The sequence below is a fragment of the Malaclemys terrapin genome, chromosome 1 (assembly GCF_027887155.1).
Source record: "Malaclemys terrapin pileata isolate rMalTer1 chromosome 1, rMalTer1.hap1, whole genome shotgun sequence".
Lineage (NCBI taxonomy): Eukaryota > Metazoa > Chordata > Testudines > Emydidae > Malaclemys > Malaclemys terrapin.
The window spans coordinates 104,734,946-104,758,701 of NC_071505.1; the positions used below are offsets into that span (position 1 = coordinate 104,734,946).

Sequence of the window (23,756 nt, forward strand, 5' to 3'; positions counted from 1 at the left end):
TAGTAAAGTTTCAAAGCTGTATTAATCCAATGTTCAGTTGTAAACTTTTGAAAGAGCCACCTTAATATTTTGTTCAGAGTTCTGAACAACCTCCATTCCTGAGGTGTTCGTAACTCTGAGGTTCTACTGTAGCTAGATCAAAGCTAGTTCAGGTCTGCCTACACTTGCTGCAATTGCATCTCCTGGTTGCAGTGTACACATACCTTTAGTTTATATCTTTGTGTGTGTGTGACATTATCCAGGGTACAATCTGGACTGTCAAACAGTGGTGTTCCCTTAACTCTCTAGCCTGGGGTGCCTTTTGCACTGCTTTTCTGTCAGAATAGCCACTCCTGATCTGTTCCAACAGCCTTCAGCATGCAAATTCACTTCCAGATAAATACAAGAGCACTCTGACCAGTCACTCATTAATTACATACAGGGCGACACCCGCAAATTCCTATTTCCAGTCTTGTCTCCCCAGAAATGTGCATCTTGTACTGCTCAATACTCTTCAGAACAGTACAAGCTCATAGAAAGTCTGTCATTTTATTAAAGGAAGATGACAATGCACCAGACTTGTTCTCCCAAATGGAGTTTCCTACACACTTTAATCCAAACACACTGGTTAAGATAAAACAATAAGATAAATGTATTAATTACAGAAAGATAGATTTTAAGTGATGATGCATAAAAGTTAGGATTGGTTACAAAAGAAAATAAAAGAGTAAAACACAAGCTAATACCTAACTTAACAAGCTAACAGAATTCAAAGTGAAGGTTTTCCTCACCATACACTGCAGTAAGTTTCACAGGCTGGGTCTCCTTTCAGTTTGGGATCCCTCCCCCTTAGGTCAGTGTCCTTCAGTTATTCATTGATGTCATGAGCAGAAAGATGGGAAGAGGAGTGGAGTCAAGCCTTTCCTCCCCTCTTTATAATTCAACTTCTTGTGCTAGCAACAACCTTGCTGAATCATGGTGACAAAACAGTCTCATGTGGATGTGAGGTTTGAACCATCCCTGTGATGGAATGTAAATTTCTTGTTTACACCTTCCCTCTGCTGGTGAATGGTTGCTTAAGCATGTGATAGTCCTTTAGCACCTGATTGGAGTGTGACTTTGTCTCTGAAAAATGGGTTTGGGCCTACTTTTCTTAACCTTAGAGCATGTTATAACAATGTTATACAGTAGAATCTTGTAGCTTTACATACAATGTTGTCACACACATTTTACCAGGACAATAATATTCAGCAGTTTGACTTTTCAAATAATCCTTCACAAGGCATGTTTTGTAAAAAATTTATCATAGTCTTGTAAAAGTGGTGAACATAATGGTATAGACTGTCACAATAATATATAGATAGATATAGCTAGCTAGCTAGATACATACACACACACACACCCCTACCACAGAAATCCCTTTGATAAATTTCAGAGCAATGGGATAAATTTATTTATCATGGACTTTTGATTGCCTGACTTACCATCTCCCCCTGAACTTATTCTAGCATTCCAAACATCATAGCAACTTCCAGTGGTCCATTTATTTAAAAAATTCAATCTGTCAGAGAAATATTTCCCCCTTCTCCCTGTAAATGTGGTCTTTCCTCCTTTCCCGACTCTAGAAATGTCTGACCATAGGTGAATTACAGGTTTCATCTAAAAATGTCATGATTAAGTCTGACATATCACAGTCCTGCAGGGAATGGAATAAAAGCAGGGTCTTTATACCAATGACGAGTAGAGATTCCCAGCTTTCCAGTGTGATCAATATTTGCGTCTAGCCCTGAAAGGGGCCAACATATTACACTTAAAGGTAGCATGTGTTTAGTACAGCTGGTTGAATTAGAAAAATAAATGGGAACATTTCAAAATCTGTGATTTTTTTTTTTTCTCTCCCTGTTTTTTTTGTCATATGATGGAGCTGGCCAACATTTTTCAAAAGAAGAAAAATTTACAAATTTTGAAAAAAATGAGGAAAAATAGAAAAATACAAAATACCTTCCTCCTTTTTTGATCATATATAATATACTGTTTGTATAGAAAAGCTCTTTTATTTACTTTAGAAGTTTTGGGCTCCTTCTGAGTCTTGTGCAGTTGGACTGATGGCCACTAATTTTCCTGGCTTTATAGGCAGAGTGATGTGAAAAATTATCCTGATTTTTTTTTAATATATATTTTTTTAATATACAGACAACACAGTAGAACTCCACTAACCTCACTAATTTGCAGTGACAGGGAGAGTTATTGAGAATTACTGAAATTTGAAAATTACCATACAACCAAATGAGCAAAAAAAAGTATAATGCATTACAAAATGTTCTTTGTTCATTTAATTGACATGTACTGTAATTTAGTTTAAATTATTTATGATTATATAGACCAGGAAGTATTCCTATAATTAGAAACCACTGATTTTGTATGTAAATTGTAGGGTGTATGGATTAGAAGTATTTTTTAGAAATGCTATGGAGAGTGTTCATTTGTGCGTGGAAAAGAATTAGGTGTACACAAACTTATGTCCCACTCTCCTACTTTGTTCCCAGATCCCAGACATCAGCAATGATGTGAAATATCAATGAACTGTAGAAGCATTCTGGTTAAAGAGGTGTAACACAAAGATCCCACTTTACTTTAGAATTCCCAGTTGCATAAAACATCTTGTAAATGACAAGCCAATCTCTTCTTTAGATTGACACTTCCCACATATGCAGTAAAGTTCTAATCTTATTTTGGATTTTGACTAGACCAGTAGTTTTGAATAAAGAGGTGGCTGATGCCAGCTGGCAGAGGGAACAGGAGTGCATAAAGGGATCCCCTGTCTGAGATACCTGGTATGCTATTTACGTTCTTGTTCACCAAACAGTGTCATGTAAGTTCTCTAGTGAAAACCTGTGTCACGTTGATCTTTATGAAATGTATGTGTGGATAATATGTAAGCAGTTTTATATATATGAAAATGTGTTCTTAAAGCCTGAAGTTAAAGGGAGGCCACCCAGAGGTGAGATGCCTAAAGACAGGTTCTGTTAGACAGGGGAGAGGAGACACTTATGTCCCTGGTTGACTACTATGTATTGTGTGTCTTACAGTGGAATTCTATTTGCATACTGAGTCAAATGCTAATAAAGAGACTGCAGGGACTTCAGGAGAAGAAATTAACAGGAAGAGATGAACAGTGTGTGCGGGGGGTGTTGCTTACAGGTGAAGAACAAAGGACCAGTCTAATATATCTAGGGGTGCAGAGAGACACCCTGTCATCCTTCGTATCCGTTGGCTTTCCCCCAGCCCTTAGTTTTTAATCGAAGGGCTGGGGGAAAGCCGACAGGTGTGGAGGATCATGTGGTTCAGACAGAGACATCCCTTATGGGAGGACCTATTAATGGAGGTTCTCTATATCCAAGTAAGGAGGAGAGGATGGAAGATAAAATATGGGTGGGATCTGATGAGAAACAGTCAAATGAAAAAGAGTCTCATTCAGTTGCATCACATAATGGCAGACAGCTAAAAAGTGACTTTTTTTAAGTGCTTATATACAAATGCTAGAATTCTAAATACTAAGATGGGTGAACATGAATGCTTCATATTAAATGAGGATATTGATATAATAGGTATCACAGAAACTTGGCAGAATGAGGATAATCAATGGGCCACAGTAATACTAGGGTACAAAATATATAGAAAGGACAGAACAGGTCGTGCTGATGGGGGGGGGGGGAGGGGAGGGGAGTGGCACTATATGTGAAAAAAGTGTAGAGTGAAATGAAGTAAAAATCTTAAATGAAACCAACTGTACTACAGGATCTCTATGGATAGTAAATCCATGCATGAATAATAAAGAATAGAGCAGTAGGGATATACTTCTGACCTCCTGACCAGGATGGTGTTAGTGACTGTGAAATGCTCAGGGAAATTAGAGAAGCTACAAAAATAAAATAATAATGGGGGATTTCAACTATCCCTATATTGACTGGGTACATATCACCTCAGGATGGTATGCAGAGATAAAGTTTCTTGGCATCTTAAATGACTGCTTCTTGGAGCAGCTAGTCCTGGAACCCACAAGAGGAGAGGCAATTCTTGATTTAGTCCTAAGTGGAGCACAGGATCTGGTCAAGAGGTAATATAGCTGAACTGCTTGGTAATATTGACCATAATATAATAACATTTAACATCCCTCTGTGTGTATGTGGGGGGGAAAGAAACACAAAAGCAGCCCACCACAGTCATTAATTTCAGAAAAGGGAACTACACAACAATGAGGAAGTTAGTTAAACAGAATTTAAGATACAGTGCCAAAAGTGGAATCCCTGCAAGCTTCATCGAAGCTTTTTAACAACTCCATCATAGAGGCTCAATTTAAATGTATATCCCAAATTAAAAAACATAGTGAGAGGACCAAAAAAGTGCCAATGTGGCTAAACAACAAAGTAAAAGAAGCGGTTAGAGGCAAAAAGGGGGCATCTTGTTAGTTACATTTAGGCTCTAGAATGCTTGTTATGATTTTATTTTATATGTAACCATTTATTTTCATTAATTCTACTTGCTTCTTATCAAATCTCTATTCTTTGTTAAATAAACTTAAACTTGCTTTCTCTGTAAACAAATCTAAGTGCTCAATGTGTTAAGTGTAATGGTGATCTTGAAACTGATACGCTGGTGTGTACTATTCTTTGAGAGTAGCAGATTTATGAATTCTGTGAATGTTCAGTGGGCTGGACACTTGAGGGGGCTGGTTGGAGGACTGGGAGGTTGGAGTGTATCTATCACTAACATGGTAGTGGAGCCTACATAGGTTGAGAGGGAAGTGCTTGTATTGACTGTGGCTGGTGGAGTCAGGGAGCTGACCACTGGACGCACAGACAAGGCCTTCTCATACTAAGGGCAGATGGCAGTGAGGTGTCTCTAGGGTTACCATATTTAAAAAATAAAAAAAGAGGACATCCACGGGCCCTGGCCCCTCCCCTTTCCCACCCCCAGCCCTACCCCAACTCTGCCCCTTCCCCGCCCCAACTCCGCCCATTCCCCACCCCTTCCCCAAAGTCCCCGCCCTAACTCCCCCTCCTCCCTCCCAGCCATGAGAAAAGGGCTGCCCGATCGCTACTGGCTTCACGGTTTGCCAGGCAGCCTCCAGACCCTGCGCTCCTGGCCGACGCTTCCCCAGCGCAGCTGGAGCCCGGGAGGGTCTGGAGGCTGCCCGGTAAACTGTGAAGCCGGTAGCGCTCGGGCTTTGGGCAGCCCCCATGCCTCCGGACCCTGCGTCCCCGGCCGGGCACTTTCCTTCCCGGGCTCCGGCTGCTCTGTTCCTCCCCTGACTCTTCGGCTCTGTTTAAGAGCCATGCTGCCCGAGCGCTCTGGCTTCGGGCAGCCCCCTTGCCTCTGGACCCTGCGCTGCCGGAGCAGAGCAGCTGGAGCCGGGGAGGAGAAGTGCCTGGCCGGCTGCTGGGGTCCGGAGGCATGGGGGCTGCCCAAAGCCGGTAGCGCTCGGGCAGCTCTGCTCTTAAACAGAGCCGAAGAGTCAGGGGAGGAGCAGAGCAGCTGGAGCCCGGGAGGAGAAGTGCCTGGCTGGCGGCTCTTTCAGGTCATGAAATGAGGATACTTCCTTAGTCCTTTCCTGGTTGGGTTATCCTGTAATAGAGACAGAGATTGAAGTTGAACTGATTCAAAACAAAACAGTTCAATTTGGGAAAGTCAAAACATTTAGACATTTCTGAATCACAATATTTCCAGAACTTTGCATTCAGCAACATTTTTTGATGTTTTGAGTTTTCATCCCAATCTGATGCAAAAACGTATGTAGAAATAAACAGATTTCCTGCAGGATGGACTTTCTGATTTCTGACAGCTGCATTCTCAGACATTTCTATATAGGGAAATACCTGGACCCGATCTAGCTAGAGCCACGTCCCATTTGGCAATATTGGAAGGGCAGTATGATTGCAACCCCTAGGTTGAAAATCCTTGTATTAAACTATTTACTTCAGTAATATCCTGATGCACTGAGTTCCATAGTTTACTTATTTTGCACAATGTATAATTATTTCCTTGGACTTTTTTCCCACGTTCTGCCTATTAATTTAATTGAATATGATTTTTCTTGTATTCTAGGGAAAGCTAAAGAGGAGCATCTAGTTCAGCTTTTATAATTTATTATAATACTTCTATCACCTTTTACTCTTTTTTCTTCAGCTAAATTATGAAGATGCAGTATTCTCTTCATAGACCGTGGGAAGCAAGTCTCAGCTTCATCCATCTGTTTTTGCATCGCCCCTTCTAAAATTCTCAGCATAGGTCCTTTTCATCTCAGATTTTGCATCTTGTATTTGTGACCTGTAGAAATGGAGCCAGATTCTGGTCTACAGTTTGGCCCCTGTTTGTCTGACAGTCCACAGGCCCCATAAACTTACTCTATCCAAACACCTCAGGATTGTCCTTACTTGCGGGAGTCTCTAGGTGGAAAAGTATTGGTGTAGCTGGCTTTATGCCGTCTACTACCACTCCCCACTCTGTTTGCTGTGGGTATGGCTAGGTGAAGGGGTGTGGCTGGAATATGACAGCACTCTGGTGAATCCTAGCTGGCATAACTGTCCCTTGGGCTGTTACTAGTTGATAGAAGTTAGAGCAGCCCCGAGCTTGCTCAAATTTGCATTGATGGCCAAATTGGCCCCTGGCAACCCAGGGATCAGGGAAGCTACGGCCACCTTTGTCCTCCCACCCCTCTTGAGTTCTGCGCTGAGCACATTTCAGCAGGACCTGCAGATTGCAATATTTTTGTCCATACTCTATGTAGTTCAGAAAAAAGGGACTCAGAAAACAAAAGTGTTAATCATATTTTGAAAATTCTTCTAGTGTTTTCCCCACGTCTTATTTTAAAAATGTCTTGTCCTAGAAATCTCAAATGAGATTGACTCAAAACAATTCTGGTTCAAAAAGGACACTGAAAAATTGGCAAGGTTTCAGAAAAGAGCTACAAGAATGATCTGCGTTCTGGAAAAACCTGCATTACAGTGAGAGATTTAAGCAGCTCAATTTATTTAGTTTATCAAAAAGGATGTTAAGAGCCAGCTTGATCATGATCTATAGGTACCTCCATGGGAAGAAGATTTTCTGATAATAAACAGCTCTTTAATCTAGCAAACATAGCATAACAAAATCTGAAGGGTGGAAGATGAAGCTAGATAAACTCAAACTGAAAATAAGGTGTAAGTTTTTAACATTGCAGGTAATCCACCATTGGAACAATTTACCAAGGAATGTTGTGGATTTTTTATCACTTTATATCAAGACTGGGAATCTTTCTAAAGGATTTGCTCTAGAACACAGAGGAGTGGCTGGATGAAATTCTGCAGTCCGTATTATGCAGGAGGTCAGACTAGAAGACAATAATGGTCACTTCTGGCCTTAAAAATCTATGAATCTGTTCATCTTGATGAGATCTAGTGCACATGAGTAAGTCTGAGACAAGAAAAGGCTTAGGAAGTTATTAACCTCTGTCCTAGGAATGTTGGAATGATGTGTCTTATTGAAAGAAAAAAACCCAGCAAGTCCCTTTTCCTTGTAAAGATAGGCTTCTAAATGTAAACCAATTGCAAGAGGGGTTCACATTTGTCACAATATCTATACCTTCTACCTCTCAAAATTAGGTTCCTAAACTCTATGGGGGACCTCTCCCTCATAAGAATATAAGAACGGCCATACTGATTCAGACCAAAGGTGCATCTAGCCCAGTATCCTGGCTTCTGAGAGTGGCCAATGCCAGGTGCCCCAGAGGGAATGAACAAAATAGCTAATCATCAAGTGATCCATTCCTTGTCGCCCATTCTCAGCTTCTGGCAAACAGAGACTAGGGACACCATCCATGCCCATCCTAGCTAATAGCCATTGATGGACCTGTCCTCAATTAGTTTATCTAGTTCTTTTTTGAACCCTGTTACAGTGTTGGCCTTCACAACATCCTCTGGCAAGGAGTTCCACAGATTGACTGTTTGTGTGGAAAAAAATACTTCCTTTTGTTTGTTTTAAACCTGCTGCCCATTAATTTCATTTGGTGATCCCTTCTTCTTGTATTATGAGAAGGAGTAAATAACACTTCCTTATTTACTTTCTCCACACCCGTAATGATTTTATAGACCTCTATCATATCCTCCCTTAGTCATCTCTTTTCCAAGCTGAAAAGTCCTAGTCCCCTGGCATTGGCCACTATCAGAAGCCAGGATACTGGGCTAGATGGATCTTTGGTCTGACCCAGTATGGCAATTCTTATTATTTTCTAAACGTCCCTTATTACAGAAGTTATATTTTTGATTTGGGTGGGAAGTCACTTCCCTTTTAGGCAGGTTATTCCATGACTCTTAGATCTTGAGTCTGAGAAGCTATAGTTAATGCAGAACTCATGAACATATATTGATGGTTTAGATTTTCCTTCTGATGTGTTGTAACCCCTTTCACCAGCCTAATGAATTTCATCTGCTATGATGTTGCCTAATTATCTAATTACTTTAGGTCTTTGGGGAATTCCTAATAATCCTTTCAATTCTTAACTAACCTAATAATTTTTGTGTTATCATCACATCCCGTTATTCATTCTCTCTTCCAGATTCTTAATAATTGTATTGAACAACATTAGACCTAGTGCTGATCCCTGAGGCACCCCCATTAGTAATCCCTTTCTGTACTGAGAGCTGGACATTATTCTCACCCCTTGTCTTATTTGCTACCCACATTGAAATTGTGTCAGGACTCTGCCTTTTATCCTATGGTTACCAAGTTTCTTAAAAATCTCTCACTAGAGGCTATTATCTAAAGCCTTTTGAAAAACTAAATAATGTACCCCACCAATCCTTTATTCATCAGGATAACGCTTTTAACAGATTCTTACAAGTTAGAGAGGCAGGATTTACCTCTACACCATGCTGTTTTATACTGTGATGGTTTGTGTGGGTTCTGTACCTGTATAGGTGTTTTATAACTCTGCCTTTAATGATTTTCTCAGATATTTTCCCCCAGTATTAGAATGTGGTTCACTGGTATGCATTCTCCCTCATGCTTTGAGGTGAAAACTGAAACAAAGAAATCATTTAGTTTCTGTGAAATCTCTTTATCTCTCTGATTACCCCCGCGCCCCCTCCCCCGAGCCTGTCAGGCCCACCAACTCTTCTGCAAGCTTCCTATTTCTGATGTACTTAAAGAATCTCTTATTACTTGTCGCTCTCTATTTGCCTCTTTGTTCTTCAAATTTACTCTTAGCCCTCTTAATCTCCATTTTCCATCTCACCTGCCAAAATTGTTCCTTTCTATTTGTATCACAAGGGCTGGATTTCCTTTTTTTTTTTTAAGGATACTTTTTTGCCTGGAATAAATTCTAGTACTTTGCCATGCAATTAGACTATTTTTTTTTCAATCTTCCTTTTTTTGCTTGGTCTGAGGTAGACAGACCTTCAGTGATTGCATCAAGACATTCTTTAAGAATCTGCATGTTGATAGTTTTGGATTTTTATTTCCCTAATGTTCTCTTCAGACTCTTTCCAACTAACTTTGTCTTTAAAAAAATCACCTAAAACCCCAAATGGTGCACTTTTTGAAGTTTAATGCTACAAGAGTTGATATGATCTTCTAGTTGTAATGCCAAGCTTAACTATATTATAACTGTTAGATACCCAAATCCTATTGAAATTAATTGAGAATCAGGATTCTAATTCCCTAAAGATGCTTTGAAAATCCCAGTCTAGAAGTTCAGTATTACTTAATTCCTGAATAAACCTATTTCTGTTACTCGGGACTAGCTTCACAGAAGCCTTTTTCCTGTAAGCTTCACAGCCAGGTTTTATTATTGTATCAAGGAATTGTTTATCAAACTGTGTCCTGATGTAATGTTCTGACAATACATAGATGTCATTGTCATCCTGATCTCTCAGCATTGTGTATACATCGTCTCCAGTCTGTTTTGTAGACCTATACTACATTCTTACAAATATAGGTATAGTCTTAAGGATCAGGATTGTAGTCAGAGAGACACTCATAATGGTCCTTTCCACCTAGAAAAGATCTTTGGCGAGACCCTATGGAATCCTATATCCTTCAGTTCCTCACTTTTATGACTCAATCTATTTTTCCTTTGTAGCTTTGGTTATACTTATTTCAGTAGGTTTAAGAAATGACATCAGGTGATCCCTGAATGCCAGGTTTTTTAGCTTCATCAGCTTCATTTTAAGAGACTTTGTCAAGTTCTGAGGTGGTATGACTTTAAGGTCTGATCAAAAGGCCAACTGAAGTCAATGGAAATCTGTGCACTGACTTCAGGGTGTTTTGGATTGGGCCATAACTGTGGCTGCCTCTCTGTCTCTTTTATAACATTTTAGTAAACTCTGTCCTAGTAAGCTTCTCATGATATCCAAAAGCCTTATGTTGCTTGCAATTAAGTATGTGTGTGTATGTTGCTTGCAATCAAGTATGTGTGTGTGTGCATAGTAAATAGATAATCATTCTGGAACAGGTACACTAACTGGTACTTCTACCCTTACTAAACTGGTCAAGCTCCATTTGCCTCCCGTAACTCTAAATAAGCCTGGTGCTTGATTACCTTCCCTGTACCTTGCTGAAAATTTAGTTAACTGTTTTTTGAAATGATCACTTCAGTTAGTCAGACTCGTACCTCTAAAATGTCCCTAATTTTAATCTCAGAGGTACCCATGTTCTACACCACATTGACATTCCCTTACTTCTGTTGTTGAAAATTATTTACATGCAGAGTTAAGAAGCTGATGTTACAGAGACACTGTTTACAATCCCAAGGCATTTTCTGCATGGAAATTTTTTTGCATCCTCTATTTCTGGACTTGGTAGGTGAAGAAGCAACATCGTGACTCACCTCCTTTTTTCCGCTCAGCAGAACAAAGATGGCAGCCTCTCCCTTACCTCCCACCTCCACATAAAGGAAAAATGTAAATACATTACTCTCAAAAGCTTGTCTCTCTCACCAACAGAAGTTGGTCCAATAAAAAATATTGCCTCACCCACCTTGTCTCTCTAATATCCTGGGACTGACATGGTTACAACTACGCTGCATACAGTGCATTATCCTTAGCATGCAACTCACAAGCCATTCCCAGATCTGTGTGCATCTTCTTTTTCATGTTACCTACACAGGCACAACCATTGCAGAGGAAAATCAACTTGCATAAGCGTGTGCCAATAGCAGGAGAGCCAAAGCTATCTGATCAGGAAGAGAGGTCAATATCAGAAATGTGGTGCAGTATTGAACAGGATGATTTTGCACTCATGGGACAGAGGTCACTTGAACCCATTCTTAAATCCAGTGATTTTAATGAACAGAAAGTTTAGAACAAATATATTTCTAAAAGAGGAGAAAAACCACATGGGCCTACGCTGAATGTAGGAAACTACCTTTCCCTAATTCTCTTCAAAGATGCATACATAGGTTAGTAGCGTGTGCTGCCCTCTTAAATTCTGTCTCTCAGCATTTTCATATAAACCATTTAATAGGATTACGCTGGATTTAAGAAGGAGCTTGTTCCTATTCTTGACCTGCTAAAGTAGCTCTTAGGTAGGATGCAGTGCATGGACACATGGGCTTAGTGCTGCTTGTCATCATGTCACTCTCTAAAAGCATTACACCTTTGGGTATATTATGAGAGGCAAAGCAGCAGCAGTGATGGAAGTGACTGAGGTTGCTGTTTACCTGCATCTCCTAATGATGGTGCTTCTAGATCACCTGCCAACACACACCTGTGAGTGGCAACTGCAGAAGACAATTTGTGGCATTTATTTAAAGTAGCTGACCACTTCACTTACCCCTTTCTCAAAGTTTAAACCAGAATGAAAACTCTTTACAATACAACTTTCACTGCACTCTGCAAAAGCTTTGGTAGTTTTAAATCCTCCAATCTTTCGAGTGACACCATGAAATTTTCACAGCCTCTTTCATTCTTTTGCTTCAGTGGCTGGACTAAACTTCCAGAGCAGCCAGGATTTTGGGAAAGAGGAAGAGAATAGTTTAGTATATGGAGCAGATGGTAACAGAAACTGCTGGTGAGGCTATCATTTTTGTCATATTACTGATAGATATTGAAAGTCTGTTCTAACCCACTGAAACCAATGGAAGTCTTTCCATTGAATTCAGTGCACACTGGACTAGACCTCAAGCCTGTGCTTTGTACAATGGAGCTATGAGATGCTGATAATCTGCTGCCAAAGCTGTGCCAGTAGAAAACCAATCAGTAGTGAGTCAGTCATAGTCTAGAACATTGGAAAGGTTGACCTACTCCAATGCATTGCTATTTACTCCCCTTGCAACTCATGTGGATTTTCAAGGTCTTACTGATGCTTCACCTGGGTCACTGGTGGGGTAAGTGTAGTGCTGCTCACAGGTCCTTAAGCATATAAGCACAAAATAAAGAGCCACTGTACAACTACCTGAAGCTGTGATTCCCTTATTCTATTCATTCAAGGGCAGGTCTGGACTAGCAGATGGTGCTACTAATCAGGACTAAGGGGGCAGAGCAATGGAACAGTAGGGATGCTACAAGTTAGGGCTGCAGTGTATGAGTAGTTCTGTGTATTGGACAGGGATGGAACACATCAGGGGTGTTTCAGGTTAAGACTGGATTTTGTTGCCACAGGTGTGTGGTGGCCCCGGGTGGGGCCAGCAGGGATGTTACATGTGAGATTTGAGAAGCATAGACAGAGCTGAGTGTGGAAAGATTACATTGCACTTGTCTGCTGTCAGCCTGGCTTAGCTAATGCTATTTAATGCTTCTCTCTCTGCAACACATTCATCCTTAAAAGAGGAAAAATGTGATTCTCATGAGAAATATCCCAATGGGAAAAGGCATGACATGAACAGTGGATTGTAATGAGACAGGGAATGATACATACTTAACCTATTCATACTACCGGTGGGCAGGAGTTGCCTCTCTCCGCCGCAGTTAGGTGTTCACCAAAGTAATCCAGTTATTAAATGTTTTGGACCAGTTCCTTGGCCGATGTAAGTTTGCGTGTGGCTTCACTGAAGTCTGGCCCTATGTGTCTTATTTTCAGTGTAAAATATTTGAGAGGTTTCTGAAACCTTTTAAAACATCGATGATCTGGCCACTCCTAGTCTTTTTTCCCCTCCCTCATTCCCTCTGTCCCTCTGACTGCTTCTTTTCCATTTTTAACCTGAGATGTCAAAAAAAGAAAAAACTCCATACTACACCTATCCTGAACCTCTAGATTTTGTATAGTACAAATGCAATCTCTCTCAAAAATCTTCCTTCCTTTCCACCCATTGTCCCCCCCAATGAAAACCTACTGCTGGCATCAACATAGAACAAAAAAGTGGGATAGAAAAATGTATCCTACACATTCCTTCTGATGCTCTAGTTGGATGCAAGAACAGGTAGTTGGAGTGTCATTGTGACCACAAGGAGAGCTACTCAGAAAAGAATTCTCTGAGATGTGGAGGGGCTGGCATATCTGACAGTACAAAAAGCAGCCTTGTGATGTTATGTGATTAAAATATGACCATAGATATCATTGTTGCAATCACTGTTATATATTTGAAACAAATCTTGTACAAAGGTAGTCAAGTGAGGTATCAATGAAAAGGTTATGATTTGCTGGTTATGATTATGCTATCTGTATGCATGTATCATGTTTGTATTTGAAGTTATGAGTATTGGCTCTATACTTGTATTTCAAATGTTTGCTCCTGGGGTAACAACCATATGGTAGTTAGCCAGCATATCTTGGAGGGACTATTCAAATTGAGTGGACCACCAAAAGGACACTTAACTCACAATGGACCATGGGAGATGCCCATCTACATTGGGTGGACTGTGCTGTTTGGAGTATAGGTAATGGCTTCCTGCAATGACTGAGCGAAATTGGGCATGGACATGTAACTTGCCCATGTGACTCCAAACTCCTACCTTTTACTTTTAATTTTCTACTAGCTGTGCTGAGGTTTTTGTTTAAAACAATGGATTTCCCTCCACATGGCAGAAGATATAAAAGGCCCTGGAAACCCTCCAGCGACTTAAGGAGGGTCCCGGCTGCAGCCACCACTTCCGCAGCAGTGGCCGGAGCACCAGGCACTTTTAAATTGCTGCTGGAGCCCCAGGCAGTGGGGGCCAAGCAGTGTGGATGGGCTGGCTGGGGGAGGCTGAACCCCCGCCCCGCCCCTTCCACCAGAAGCTCCGCCCCTTCCGGGGGCTGGAACTGGCCCTGTACCGGTAAGAATTAATATTACTTTCACCCCTGATTCCATCAGTGCTACAAGCCTGAACCAAGAACTTTACAATTGTATGTATTTGATTCCTTTAACCAATTTTAATTTTTCTTTTTCTTTCTTTCTTTCTAGATACTAAACGATTGGCATCAGTGTGATTTTTGGGTAAGATCTGAGTTATATATTGACCTAGGTGTGTGGCTGGTTCTTTGGGATCAGAAGAACCTTTTATTTGACGAGACTGGCTGTAAAGAACCACTCACCTTTAAATCCAGTGTTTTTGGTGGTGACATAAGAACTAGAATGCCTTAGGAAACTGCTTTTATGACTTCTTGTTAGCCAATGTGGTGAAACAGAAGTTTACTTTTGTTGCTGGTTTGCATAACTTATGGAAGAATAACCACCAGTTTTGGGTTGTTTGCCCTGTTTCTCAGCAGTTTGTCTTGAGTTTGGCATTCTCAGTTGTGAGTCACGGGCACGTTTACAAGCCTATTTGAAGAGCTTAGTATGAAAGTGTTCCTCAGATGTCTGTGTTGTTAAATAACTCATCTCTTTTCCTAATGCTCCCAATCATACAGCTGCATAAGATGAGGGATATAACCATCTCTCAGGCTTTGGATTGATGTGGCAGGATCAAACCAGTAGTTACAATGGGATTTAATTTACATCATCGCAACAGAAAACAAAATGAAACAAATGAGGGGAAAAATCCATCAATCATGTGAATGCTGCGTAACAGCAATTTACAGCTGCAACCTGTTCTTTAAATGGACTGGCTGAGCGAGATCAAGCCCTTGGCTCTAGAGTAGATAGTAGCAGGCAGCAGTTTGGTCTTTATGGGTGTGTATATGTCGCAATGTCCGGAGTAGCTCAAGACCGTGAGTGCCTACCTTAGGGCAGAAACCCCAAACTGGTTGTATGTTCTATAATTAGATTTCCCCTACCCAGTAACATGTGTGAATGCCTAAAGCACTATCACAGTCTTACCATGGAGTCACAGACAGACAGCCCCCTTGGGCATTCCCATCTATCTTGCCACCCAAGCAAACTGGACTTAGTGATAGATGGTTGCTGTATACCAAAGATCACAAAATATTCATGTGGCTCCCAGTCCCAAAGAACCAGTCACTTATCCCAGGTCAGTTGTACTTAGATCTCAAACCAAAGACAATGTCTCTAGTCAGTCCTGTAATAAACTAACTAAAGGTTTATTAACTAGGAAAAACAAATGAGTTATTGACAAGGTTAAAACAGGAAACATACACACACAAATGAGTTAGTCTTAGATTTAAAAAGGTAATTTAAGCTTCTATAATAAGCAGCTCTGTATGTCCTAGGGCTGACCCATGCCAAGCCGCATGGGGATCTCTTGCTTATGTTTAGGAAACTTTGCCTCTCGGAGTCCAGGCAGCATCAAAAGACCCAGTTTATTTTTGTCAAGGATTTTTATCCCCTCCTCAATGCAGAATCCAAACTGATGGGATGAATTCATATGCAGGCCTCTCCTTCCTGGAGGGAGTTAGGAATGCAATCATAGAAGATTAGGGTTGGAAGAGACCTCAGGAGGGCATCTAGTCCAACCGCCTGCTCAAAGCAGGACCAACACCAACTAAATCATCCCAGCCAGGGCTTTGTCAAGCCGGACCTTAAAAACCTCTAAGGATGGAGCTTCCACCACTTCCCTAGGTAACCCATTCCAGTGCTTCACCACCCTCCTAGTGAAATAGTGTTTCCTAATATCCAACCTAGACCTCCCCCACTGCAACTTGAGACCATTGCTCCTTGTTCTGTCATCTGCCACCACTGAGAACAGCCTAGCTCCATCCTCTTTGGAACCCCCCTTCAGGTAATTGAAGGCTGCTATCAAATCCCCCCTCCCGTCTCTTCTGCAGACTAAACAAACCCAGTTCCCTCAGCCTCTCCTCGTAAGTCATGTGCCCCAGACTCCTGATCATTTTTGTTGTCCTCCGCTGGACTCTCAACAAGGTCTCTGTCCTTTGATGCTACACAATGACTTATTTGCCTTCAGTGGGCCATCTTGTGTGCAGGATAAGCACTTTACATTAATTAATGCTGCTTTTTCTTTTGATGAGTTACACAATTACAATGCAAACATTCAATATAACTCTATAGCATGGAATACAGATATTATAAGTAGGATTAATACATACAGCAGCCTACGAACATTCCATAAACTCTAAACACTAATACATTCTTATAAAACTAATATTGATTTTAACTATACTAATGAGGAAAAATCCTTTAGCATTATTTCAGTACAGCTATGCCATTTAATGGCCAACTCCAAGCATTCAAAAATCATGAGTCAGCCCCTCCCCAATTATATTGTCTTAAAATCAGAAAAAAATTGGGGGTTCTTTTTCTTTTTTCTTTTTAATGTGACTTGAGTGTACACTAGGGCTTTTCTTTACAACCATGAAACTTCTAAAAGCTTTTTAAAATATGTGACAGGTTTCAGAGTAACAGCCGTGTTAGTCTGTATCCGCAAAAAGAAGAACAGGAGTACTTGTGGCACCTTAGAGACTAACAAATTTATTAGAGCATAAGCTTTCGTGGACTACAGCCCACTTCTTCGGATGCATATAGAATGGAACATATATAGAATGGCTGAGCCATTACAAACATTGACTCTATCTCCCCTTGTAAGTACTCTCACACTTATTATCAAACTGTCTGTACTGGGCTAGCTTGATTATCACTTCAAAAGTTTTTTTTCTCTTAATTAATTGGCCTCTCAGAGTTGTTTATGCTCTCTGTATGTGTGTATGTATATCTCCTCAATATATGTTCCATTCTATATGTACTCCTGTTCTTCTTTTTTTAAAATATGTGGAGATACTCATGAAATAACATGAATCTAGGAAATGAGATTTTAAGAAGAACATCAAATATTGTAAGAGTACTGATAAAATCTTGAGCCTCAGAAACACTGTTACAACATCAGTTGATTTTAAGGATCAGATTCTGACCCATCACAGCTGGGAATTGAACCCAGGTCACCTGAATCCAGCTAGTTCAGGGGTGGGCAAACTTTTTGGCCTGAGGGCCACATCTGGGTAGGGAAATTGCATGCAGGGCCATGAATGTAGGGCTGGGGCAGGGGGTTGGGTTGCGGGAGGGCGTGTGGGGTGTGGGAGGGGGTGTGGTGTGCAGGAAGGGGCTCAGGGCAGAGGAGGGGTGCGGAGTGTATGAGGGGGCTCAAGGCAGGGGGTTGGGGTGCAGGAGGGGTGCGAGGTGCAGCAAGGGGCTCAGGGCAGGGGGTTGGGGTGCAGGAGGAGGCTCAGGGCAGGGGGTTGGAGTGCAGGCAGGGGGCTCAGGGAAGGGAGTTGTGGTGCAGGAGGGGTTCGGGCTCCAGCCCGGTGGCGCTTACCTGAAGTGGCTCGGGCCCTGGTTCCGGCCGAGCAGCGCCGGCCAGTGGCTGAGCACCGCCGGCTCCAGCCCCAGCGGCTCCAGCCCGGATCTGGAACCGGGGCCCAAGCTGAGCTGGGCCGGAGCCACTGGGACTGGGGCTGGGGGTGCTCGGCCAGCGCCGCTCGCCAAGGGCCGGGGCCGGAGCCACTCGCTTGGAACCAGGGCCCGAGCCGAGCTGGGCCGGAGCCACTGGGACTGGGCCTGGGGGTGCTCGGCCGGCGCTGCTTACCCGGGGCCGGGGCCAGGCCGGAGCCACTCGGCTGGAACTGGGGTCCGGGCCGGAGCCACTGGGATTGGGGTTGGGGTGCTCGGCCGCCGGCTGGCGCCGCTTGGCTGGGGCCGGCGCCCCGGGGCCTGAGCCGAGCTGGAACCGCCAGGGCAGGCCAGAGCCGCAGGGCCAGAACCGGGGCCGGCGCCCTAGGGCCGGAGACACCGGGGCCAGAGACGCTCGGCTGGGGGGGCCGGACTGGGCCGCGCCTCCTTGAGCCCCACCGCCCCAGCCCCAGCTTACCTGCTGCCTGACTGTTTCAGGCTTCCCGTGAACATTTGATTTGCGGGAAGCAGGGGAGGGGGAGGAGCAGGAGGTGGAGCATTCAGGGAGGGGGCAGAGCTGGGGCGGGGCCAGGGGGCTGGGGGCAGGGTTGGGGCGGGGCCGGCGCCCCATGGAGTGTCCTCTTTTTTTTAAAATATGGTAACCCTAGTGTAGGCGGGTTTGATTTATTATTTGTTTGCTTATTTATTACACACCTTTGTAAGGTGCTCATTGCCATAGCCCACAAGGACCATTTATAAACTTCCTGTGATGACCTACAAGCCCTCATTTCTATGATATGATTCTGTGCTTATCAGTCACACTTGGGACAATGCTGACAAGTAAGGTAGCTGAAAGGCAATACATGTTATCTTTCAGCCTGAAAAGTAATTGGATTACTCCTCAGAATTCCACATATATGAACTCAGTTATGAGTGTAATCCATTGCTGTCATAACCAGAGCACTACTGTTATGTTCCATATGTCCCCACCTGGCAGTCTGTCTTACTCTATGAACGGTGCTGGCCTCATTCTTTAAGATCTTTTTTTATGTCCATCAACTCACAGAACATTACCTTCTCTGTGAACCATTTTATTACTTCCCCTGAGATACGTGGTATGAAACTGCCATCTAACAGACCCAAGTGGGAAGGAGGGAAAGAATGGGGATACTAGAGGGCTCACAAAAGAATCACTCTGTGTGGGGAGGTCCATAATTTCACAAAAGCCCCTTTGAATGTTTATACATAATACAGTGCCTGTATTGGTATTTCTGATCTAATTCTCACAGCAAATAGGGTAACCTTGTCTTCAGAGCCAACTAGAGTAACTGTTTTACATACATATACATAGAGCACATGTAGTTTTGGTACTGCATTCTATCACAGCAATAACCTCACATATACTAAAGTGTAAGTAATCAAGGAAATATGTAATTTTCCTAAATAACACCAATAAGAGAGAACCACCAACTATTAAGCATCTTGTTTCCTAAATTAGCGGATAAGAGAACCATTTGCTTCTCACAGAGTACTGGATATGTCAATTAACTATGCCAATCAAATTACCAGTTGATATTGATAATGTAATTTGAAACTAAGAGACCTCAAGTTAGGGAATATCTTAGGAACTTAACCTATTATGAGCTGTATATTTTAACAGGCATCAAATACTTACTCTACTACAGACATGTCATGAAATAATGTGAAAATATAAAAATAAAATACATTTAAAAAGCAAAATTTAATTTTGAAATGAAATTTCAATTTGTTTCTGAAGTGAAATTTTCAAAAGTAAAGCTTTTCAGAATTTCCATCTTTTGGGAAATTTTGAAAATATTTATTTTCATTCCAATTTGGAACGAAAACACATTTTGAAATGATGGCATTTCCCATAAAAGAGAAATTCTGAGCTTTGACCAGCTCTACTTGTCTCTGCTTTGGGCATCTGTGGATGTGAGGTACTCTCCAAGTTCAAACGAGCAGCTTTGATAGTGAATGGTCAAAGAACTTGATTGCATGAGGAATCCTTTTGTTAATATAACCTGATTTCAAAGAGAGGAGGACACTGACCTCCATAACAGCTTAGTCACCTCATTATTATGTTAGAAAGTTGTTGGACTGGAACTCTGGATACATGGATTCAGTTCCTGGCTCTGTCCCAGACTTCCTATATAATCTTGGGCAAGTCACTTAATCTTTCTGTCTCTCTCTTCGCTATCTGTAAAATGGGGAAAATAATACTTCCTTTCTCCTGCCCTTTTATCTATCTTGTTTTTAAACTGTCATCTCTTTGGGTTTGGGACTCTATCATACTATGTGTCTGTAACAGTGCCTAGCACCCAGATCTTGGTTGCTATTGTAATACTACCACTAATAGTAATGAGTGGTTTTCCATCTTCTAGCCACAGATGGTTTGTGGAAGCAGTCATAATGAAAACTAGAAGCAGGGTAACAGATCAACTCATAATCCGAATTGTACTCCTTGCACAGGCAGTGCATTTGGGTATTTTGTATGTCTATTCACTAGGCAGCTAGGGACATAAGAATGGCCATACTGGGTCAGACCAAAGGTCAATTCAGCCCAGTATCCTGTCTACTGACAGTGACCAATGCCAGGTGCCCCAGAGGGAGTGAACCTAACAGGTAATGATCAAGTGATCTCTCTCCTGCCATCCATCTCCACCCTCTGACAAACAGAGGCTAGGGACACCATTCCTTACCCATCCTGGCTAATAGCCATTAATGGACTTAACCTCCATGAATTTATTTAGTTCTCTTTTAAGCCCCGTTACGGTCCTAGCCTTCACAACCTCCCCAGGCAAGGAGTTCCACAGGTTGACTGTGTGCTGTGTGAAGAAGAACTTCATTTTATTTGTTTTAAACCTGCTGCCCATTAATTTCATTTGATGACCCCTAGTTCTTGTATTATGGGAACAAGTAAATAACTTTTTTCCTTATTTAGTTTCTCCACATCACTCATGATTTTATATACCTCTATCATATCCCCCCTTAGTCTCCTCTTTTCCAAGCTGAAAAGTCCTAGCTTCTTTTTAATCTTTCCTTGTATGGGACACGATTCAAACCCCTAATCATTTTAGTTGCCCTTCTCTGAACCTTTTCTAATGCCAGTATATCTTTTTTGAGGTGAGGAGACCACATCTATATGCAGTATTCAAGATGTGGGCGTACCACGGATTTATATAAGGGGAATAAGATATTCTCCATCTTATTCTCTATCCCTTTTTTGAATGATTCCTAACATCCTGTTCACTTTATTGACTGCCGCTGCACACTGCGTGGACGTCTTCAGAGAACTATTGACGATGACTCCAAGATCTCTTTCCCGATTAGTTGTAGCTAAATTAGCCCCCATCATATTGTATGTATAGTTGGGGTTCTTTTTTCCAATGTGCATTACTTTACATTTATCCACATTAAATTTCATTTGCCATTTTGTTACCCAATTACTTAGTTTTGTGAGATCTTTTTGAAGTTCTTCACAGTCTGCTTTGGTCTTTACTATCTTGAGCAGTTTAGTATCATCTGCAAACTTTGCCACCTCACTGTTTACTCCTTTCTCCAGATCATTTGTGAATAAGTTGAATAGGATTGGTCCGAGCACTGACCCTTGGGGAACACCACTAGTTACCCCTCTCCATTCTGAAAATTTACCGTTTATTCCTACCCTTTGTTCCCTGTCTTTTAACCAGTTCTCAGTCCATGAAAGGATCTTCCCTCTTATCCCATGGCAGCTTAATTTACGTAAGAGCCTTTGTTGAGGGACCTTGACAAAGGCTTTCTGGAAATCTAAGTACACTATGTCCACTGGATCCCCCTTGTCCACATGTTTGTTGACCCCTTCAAAGAACTTTAATAGATTAGTAAGACACGATTTCCCTTTACAGAAACCATGTTGACTTTTGCCCAACAATTTATGTTCTTCTATGTGTCTGACAATTTTATTCTTTACTATTGTTTCAACTAATTTGCCCGGTACTGACATTAGACTTACCAATCTGTAATTGCCGGGATCATCTCTAGAGCCCTTTTTAAATATTGGCGTTACATTAGCTATCCTCCAGGGTACAGAAGCTGATTTAAAGGACAGATTATAAACCATAGTTAATAGTTCAGCAATTTCACATTGACATAAAATATTAATACTGACTTGTCAGAGGTAATTCCAAACAGAGCAGAAAACTCAGTGAAGAATCACATCCTCATCTAACAGAATTGGGATTGTATTGGTACTTGCCATTATTCACCACTCAGAGGCAGCTTCCTTGAGTAAAATCTAAGAGGTCCTTGGGCTTGTGAGGATGCAGAATTGTAGCTGCTAATTACTGTAAATATTATTTAAATTCAAATTTAAGTGCCTTCTATAATTAACAAAAAAATGTAATGGAAATTCCATTTCTTCAGAAGGCCTGGAAGTTGCAGATACCATGTGGGTCATTTAGCATGAAGCATTGTACAGTATATGACTCTGGAAATGTGATTGGGGGAAGGCTCCCCTTTTGAAGGGAGCTCAGAAGAGAAAAACAGAGAACTGAGCACAGGTATAAGCAGGGAGGGTAAGATGAGAAAGTGAGGGAATATTGCAGCCAGGTTGGCATAAGAAGAGGAAATCCGGAATGGAGAACCGTGGTTGGGGGATTGAGGGGGAGCATGTGGAAATAGTACTGAGGACTGAAGGATCCATGAGTCAGCTGGTCTCCCTCTACACACACACTTTATTCTATTTGCTCTTTATTTGCCCCTTTTAAATCTTTGCCTATTTTTTTTTCTTGTTCAAGTGGAATGGTGAGAAAGTTCTGTTTTCAAATTCAGGAGAAATGCTGGTTATACTGCCAAAGCGCAGCATATTTGAAATCTAGCTCAGTTTAAGCACTGACTTGAGGTATAATAAAATGGAAGCATCATGTCAGTAGGTTTTGAAAGATCAGATCCCAGAAGAATCACAGAATAAAAAGATGGGAAAGATCTATTAGTTCATTTCCCTGAAAATGCATAAGTGTACCATTAAGTACATTTCATAGGGCAGATTCTCAGCTGCACCTAATAATATTTGGGCATGGAGGCATAGGGGTGGAAAGGCACAGTTCTAGACTTCCTAATCTTTGGGATGGTTCTACACTGGGCCAGTTCTCTGGTGTAACTTAGAGCAGCCTCTAAACTCTTATTTCACCAACTATATTTCAAGCAAATATCATACTGTCCCATTGTCTATCAGGACCCACTGTTTCTTGCTTTATCTTTGTGACAGTTGTAGTGATATAATTATTAAACCAGGGTATATTTAGCTGTGCCTGGGATTTTGCCTTCTACAATAGTCCAGAAAATTGAGAAGGGTCAAAAGCTACCTGTAGGATGTCTAAATTAGGGCCAGTGGAAGTCAATGGAAAGAGTTCAATGGGAGTCAGATAAGTGCCATAATCTTTAATCTGCCATTACCCCAGAGAACTCCCATTGATGGTCTAAAGAAATAAATAGGGGGTTCTTTGGAACAGGTTCTGTTTTGTAAGTAAGAGTAGGAAATATTGTTAGTTTGATTATGTTATCTCTCCCATGGAGAGATGTCTATATGGCTAGGCCTCTGAAAACGTAATATTAGGTGAGTTTATTGTTTAAATAACACAGTGAACAGTAATCCCCAGAGACCTGAATGACTACAGTTTGCAAGCAATAGTCCTGGGGTATGGGAGAGCAGCTTTAAAAGGCCTGGCCAGAGGGAGTATAAGTCCTGCATTATTCCAGTTAACTCCCTGTTTTGAAACATCACTGAATTCAGACAGACCATCCTGCCAACGGGACTGTGCAATTCCTTGTCTGTGTCACCAACACAGAACCACACCAGGCTTTTGGTTGTAATTCCACTGGTCCCAGAGCATTCCAAACTGCTGTGCTGGGAGCTTGATGTCTAGAGCATGCTGAATTGAGGAATAGTAGTCAGCGTTTGGTATTGTTGTCAAGTAGATGATGGACAAGGAAATAGCCAGCGTGTAGATGTTTGACATGCAGCAACAAAGGTGTAAGTCTGGATTATACCTGGATAGGGGCACAAGCATTTTTTGTTGTTTGTAGATGT

The 23,756-nt window shown here is 41.7% G+C and overlaps 1 protein-coding gene across 5 annotated transcripts in view; it reads left to right on the top strand.

Annotated features, from left to right (window-relative positions):
* Positions 1-23,756, top strand: part of PTN (pleiotrophin) — a 109,529-nt gene that overhangs the window by 11,401 nt on the left and 74,372 nt on the right. For 3 of the 5 annotated variants that reach the window (XM_054034147.1, XM_054034144.1, XM_054034156.1), the window contains exon 2: positions 14,336-14,368. The exons of the other annotated variants lie outside the window; for them this stretch is intronic. The gene's annotated coding sequence lies outside the window, so the exon portion shown is untranslated. The remainder of the gene's footprint in view (positions 1-14,335; positions 14,369-23,756) is intronic. 5 annotated transcript variants of the gene reach the window in all.